The sequence below is a fragment of the Dasypus novemcinctus genome, chromosome 21, assembly GCF_030445035.2.
Source record: "Dasypus novemcinctus isolate mDasNov1 chromosome 21, mDasNov1.1.hap2, whole genome shotgun sequence".
In the NCBI taxonomy this organism is placed as follows: domain Eukaryota; kingdom Metazoa; phylum Chordata; class Mammalia; order Cingulata; family Dasypodidae; genus Dasypus; species Dasypus novemcinctus.
The window spans coordinates 36706835-36713050 of record NC_080693.1 but is presented as its reverse complement, the minus strand read 5'-3'; the positions used below and the strand labels follow the sequence as shown (position 1 = coordinate 36713050).

Below are 6216 nucleotides of genomic sequence, written 5' to 3'. Positions count from 1 at the left end.
TAGGTGTGCAATGGACACAACCAATCCAATGTCCACAGAGAAAATGTGGAATGGGTGTGGGAACGGTAGCCATGGGGGCTGCTGGGTGTGGGGAACGGGAGGAAGAGATGAGATGTGGAGGCGTTTTCGGGACGTAGAGTTGTCCTGGATAGTGCTTCACGGACAATTACGGGACACTGTAGATCCCCCCAGGGCCCACTGGATGGAACGTGAGAGAGTCTGGGCTATGATGTGGACCATTGACTATGGGGTGCAGTGATGCTCAGAGATGAACTTACCAGGTGCAATGGATGTATCACGATGATGGGAGAGAGTGTTGCTGTGGGGGGAGTGGGGGGCGGGGGCGGTGGGGTTGAATGGGACCTCATATATATTTTTTAATGTAATTAAAAATAATAATAATAAATAAATATTAAAAAATAAAATAAAATAAAATAAAATTCCAGGGCTCTAAAAAAAAAAAAGCATAATCTTAGAAATCCTCTAATATATGCCATGGATCTATGAGAGTTGATCTCTTCAATACACTTATTTTTCCAAGTAAAACTTTTAAGGAAAGTCACACAGTATGTTTTTTACTGGCTTAAATCTACTATTGTCTCAATCTTTGAACTCTCCTACCAGCAAGTTCTCTAGTTTATTATCTCTTTATTTTTGTAAAAAATAAAAGGAAGTTCTGTCTCTGCCACATCTACCATGAGAATGAAGACCATTCTCAGCCACCAGACTGTCCACATTCCAGAAGATGTCGACATCACATTGAAAGAACACACAGTTTTTGTGAAAGGCCCCACAGGAACCCTGCAGAGGAACTTCAATCACGTAGAACTCAGTTTTCTTGGGGAAAAAAGAGCTGTCGGGTTGACAAATGGTGCGGAAATGGAAAGGAACCTGCTACATTTCGCACTCTGTAGTCACATACAGAACATGATCAAGGGTTTCACACTGCGCTTCCCTGACTAGATGAGGGCTGTGTCTGCTCACTTCCCCATCAACGTCATTATTCAGGGGAGTGGGTCTCTGGTTGAAATCCGAAATTTCTTGGGTGAACACTACATTCGCAGGGTTCGGATGAGGGTAGGTGTTGCTTGTTCGTTATCTCAAGCCCAGAAAGATGAGTTAATTATTGAAGGAAATGATATTGAACTTGAATCAAAATCAGTTGCTTTGATTCAACAATCCACAATAGTTAAAAACAAGGATATAAGGAAACTTTTGGGTGGTATCTATGTCTCTGAAAAAGGAATAGTTCAACAGGCTGATGAATAAGATCTAAGAGTTGTGCAGCAGTGGAAACAACAGATGCCAAACCTGTTTGTGATATTTTAAAGATAAAATAAAATTTATGTTTAACTTGGAAAAAAGAAAAGGAAAGTAATAGGAGCATTAGCTTTCTAAATTAACCTCAAATGCCCTATTAGGAAGGCAGATGAAAGATATAGCTCAATTCCATTGAACAAACATTTATTTGATATCAATTATATGTAAAGATGGTTCAAAGATAAAAGTTACTGCCCTTAGGGAACCTACAAGCAAGTAAAGAAAATAGAACTTTTCCATTATATTGAGACTATTCATTTTATAAAAAATAAAAAAATGAATTCAGAAAGTAAAATATGAAGATTATTTTTAAAAACCTTGAAAAAAGAATGATGTGGAGGAGGTGTAAGAAATCAGTCAGAAATTCATCTCAAAAAAGCTATGACCTACAAACTAGCAAGTAAAGTCACCACTAGGAAAATCTTGGGTTCAGATCCTTTATAGAAAGGCAAGACTTGCTGGCAGGGGTGAGAGTCTTTAGGGGATAGAGGCTGTAAACTGTCAGCAGGAGTCATTGGGCCCCCTGTAAAAGGATTCAAATTCTAGCCCATACTGCTGATCCTTATGCTGTCATTACTTTCCATCAAAAGAAAAAAACAGCTTACTAAAAAGCCTGCCCCAAACACTGGCAACTGGAGCTAGGAAGACACAGGAAAAATTTCCAAAACGAGAAACAAAAGGACAAAGGGAAAGGGCAAGTAAGAAACCTTTGAGTTTTGTGCAGGATAGTTTTCTTTCCCCTCACAATTTTTATAGAATGGTTACAGGCAGAATTATTCAGAAAAATGAAAGTGCAAAGCTCTATCAGAGAAAGAGAAAATTAATAGGAGGAAAATCTCTACCCGTATCATGGAATATTCCATTTTACACAGATTTCTCCAGAAGCTTAGGGCCTGAGCTAAAGGACAAAACCTGTGTTAAGTGACCTGAGTTGGGGAGTAAAGAGAGGAAGAGGGACGGAACTGGGTTAGCCTGGCCTGCGAGCCTAGGAAATCCGATAGAACACTAGAGGCAGGGGCCTCCTGCTTACTTTTTAATACATAATATGATGAGTTTTTGTTAGTTTCCAGGAGCGTGCTGGCACAGACATAGAGGCAAAAACATATCTAGACTGAGTGCACTATTTTCCACACTTTGAGTCATTTTGGGCTTGGTTGTAGACTAAGATCGAATGATATATCTTTGAAAATCCAAGGCTAATATTCTGATCATAACATACTGTCAAATACTGCATAAAAATGTGAAATCAAGAAGACAATTGAAAAATACAATAGCAGAGTAAAAGAGGAACACTCTTAGACTCTTCATTCCCAGCAAGACTACCATAACCAAAAGTGTGGCTACCTCCAAAATTTTCCTCTTGACTATTATTTTTCCAGCATGTTTCACAATTTTAGATGTTTTTTATTATAGTTTATTAGTTCATGTGTTTATATGCATAAATTAAGCTTCTCCAGTTGAATCTTGAGCCAATTCCACACTCTTCAATCTAGAATTCCAGATTTCATAAATCCCATGAATTGAAACTCCTGGCAGAGCTTTGAAATTCTGGATAACTTGGAAACGTGGATAAATTCTTAGGCTTAGCCCAGGGGGAACTATAGTAATACATTAAGTTAATAACAGAGGGGTCCAAAAAGCAAAACCAAACCAAAACAAGACAACAACTAAACCCCTTTCCTAAGCACCTATGGTTGGCAGGGGAAGCAGAGAGAGATTGAGAGCTGAAGAATTTTCTCATTTTTTTGGTCTGTTTTTTGTTTATTATTATTATTGAAATAATGAAAATACCCTAATAATGATTTAAGTGATGAATGCACAACTATGTGATTATACCAAATACCATTGATTGTACACTTTAGATGCATTGTACACTTTATTAATATTTATCAATAAAATTGATTTGTTTTAAAAGAAATAAACCTCTCCTAATGCTTAAGCAATGAATGCTTTCCAAGATGTTATTAACTTATTTTTTTTTAATTTCCTGTTTGGTCTTAGTCAGAACAGAAGGGGACTTTGAGTTTCTTCTTTCACCAAAATATAGGTCCAGTAATAAGATACCATAGAAATCCTTCCCAATTTAAAACTTATTCGGGGTTTTTCTGCAACTTCTGAGATCTGGATGAATAGATATCTTAATAGCAACCCCTGCTAATTTTTAGTAAATGTGGATTCTCAAGAAAGAAAAAGTTCACCACCATGGACCAGATACATTAATGACATCAAGGGTCATACAACTATGAATAAAAGGTAATTACAAGAGAAGTCAACCTTTCTGTGCTATTAAATATTTTGAAAGGAATAAGTTCACCTCCAAATGAAGTTAAGGTTACCTACAATGATATGCTGTAAAGTTTTTTTTATCAATATAGGAAAATATTATTTTATAATATGCAAGAAAAAAGTCAAGACATAAGATTTTATATTGTAATCTACTCCTTAGAGCTAATTATTTACATAGGCATGGTTATATTCACTCCTCCTAAAACGAAGAATGTGACAATTATTGCTACCCTTCTTCTGGTATGTGCCCCCTTCTCAGTATAAGAAAATGGTGAATAAAAAAATGCACCCTTAAAAGGTATAATTACATGAAAATGCCAAGCTGTTGATATAATATTTTGCTGAAATGTGAGAACATGGAAAACAAGGGAGAAAGCAAGTATTTTTTAAAAGATTGTAAATGTTGGTTCAAAAAATTCCAGAAGAAATAATATCCACATAACAAAATAGCAGATAAATTGGTCTTTGTAGATAACCACACAACAGCAATGTTTCCAGAATAACTCAAGAATGACATTCAAGAGAAGGATTAGCTATTAGAACAAGGTTGTAGTGCTTGGGTAAAGTTTGTTTTCGAAATGGATGCTTTCCAGAATGTTTACTATTTTAATTATACCTATATAAAATATCATTTTTATGGATTTTTGCCAAACTCTTATTTTCTATTAGATTTTGATCTTGCAATTTTGCAGTTAGTTGGGATTACTAATATAAAAATAATGCCTTGTATAGTGTCACTGCTTTTAATATATTAACCCATGTAATCCTCAAAACTGTGAAGTAGGTACTATTACTATCCCCATTTTACAGATGAGGTGACTGAGGTACAGGGAGGTTAAATTTTTTGCCCAAGGACACACAAGCTAGTAAATTTTTAAAAGATTGAATGGAAATACACCAAGGTGTAGATGGTGATTTGTCAGGGTATAGGGTTATGAAGAGTTAAGATCTTGAACTAAGACTGGGGCAGCTGAGGTGAAACAGAGAGGAGAAACTCCAGAAAAGTTTAAGTGAAAATAATGGCAGCGCTTGTGGATTGTTGGATTCAATATAGACTTGTGTGAGGGGGAGGAGTCTAAGAAGAGCCAGCTACAGGCTTGGGGAGCCGGTAGACATGTACGTTACCCTACTAGGGTAGAGAATAGAAAAGGCGGAGTAGGTTTGGGAGAGAAGATGGTAAGATGGTGCACTCAGTTGTGTGGTTTTTTTTTTAAAGATTTATTTATTTATTCCCCCCCTCCCCGCCCCCCGCAGCTTGTTCCTTTTCTTTTGCTGTCTCTTCTCTGTGTCCACTCACTGTGCATCTTTTCTGTATCTGCTTGTCTCCCTTTTGTTGGGTCATCTTGCTGCACCACCTCTCTGCTGCGCAAGGGCCAACTTTTCCTTCATAAGGAGGCCCTGGGACAAGAACCCAGAGCCTCCCATTTAGTAGATGGGAGCCCAACTGATTGACCCACAGCTGCTTTCCGGCTCACTCTGTTTTGACATATTGAGTTAGACATCTGGTCTAGACTTGAGAATTGCACGCAGAGCTGGTAGCTAAACCCAAGGGGGGAGAGGGAGGGCGGGGAGAGGTCACATTAACAGAGAGAGAGAGGGAAAAAAAAGCAAAGCTGTGGGTTAAGGACAGAACTCTGGAGAATCCCAACACTTACGGGATATGCAGAGATAAGAAGCCATTCAGATTTGACACTGAAATAACCAACAGAGATATGCAATGACAGATATATATTTGCTCTTCAAGCTAGATTTCATATTGGAGGCAGGGTGGGAGAGTAGGAAAGGGAGCCTGGGCTCAAATCTGGCACCTACCACTTATTTTGACTAAGTGGCTGTAAACTGTGCTTATGACTAATACACTACTAATACTGTCATAGGCATTAAATGGGTTAAAGCTCTTACATTGCACAGTGCCTAGCATGTGGCTCGAATGCAATAAATACTAGGTATAATCGCAAATGAGTATACAAACAATAAAATTATTTTTCATTGCATTGTCATACACTGCCAGTTGAGAAAACACTCCGAAGTTTCTGGGCTAGAAGGAATGAACTAGAGTGGAATTAATTGTATGAAAAATTCACCAAAATAATTCACGGGTATTTTCCATAAATTTGTATGGTGTAGTACAGGTAAACAGGGGTGACAGCAGTAGGTTGAAATAATTAACGGGGACTGATATAAATGTAGGTATATGAGCACAAGAGTGTGCTAAAAATCCTCTTCTGTTCTACTCTATATATTCAGCAACTAGCCCCAGTGTGTGGTATGAGCCCTCAGTAAATGTACTGATTGAATGTAACAAGGAGATTTTTTTTATAAAAGGGGAGATGATTTCTTATATCTGAAATTTGGTATTTCATTATTTGAAGAATTACAGATACACAAAGAAAAAGATGAGGTAGCTATGCCCTACGTGCTGTCATTTGAGATCTCCGAAAAGAGTGTGGCTATGCAACTCCCACCAGTATCTGCCACGTATTTGAAATTCCCAGCCTTGGATGCCCTCTTTTGGAATAAGGCTTCGAGCCCACAGAACGGCCCACTAAAACGCAGATCGTCGCCTGAAAATACCGGGACGCCGCCGACCACCAGCCCCGCTGCCCGAGG

The 6216-nt window shown here is 38.0% G+C and overlaps 1 pseudogene; it reads left to right on the top strand.

Annotated features, from left to right (window-relative positions):
- Positions 1–702: 702 nt before the first annotated feature.
- On the top strand, positions 703–1269 carry LOC101426176 (large ribosomal subunit protein uL6-like; annotated as a pseudogene).
- Positions 1270–6216: the final 4947 nt, after the last annotated feature.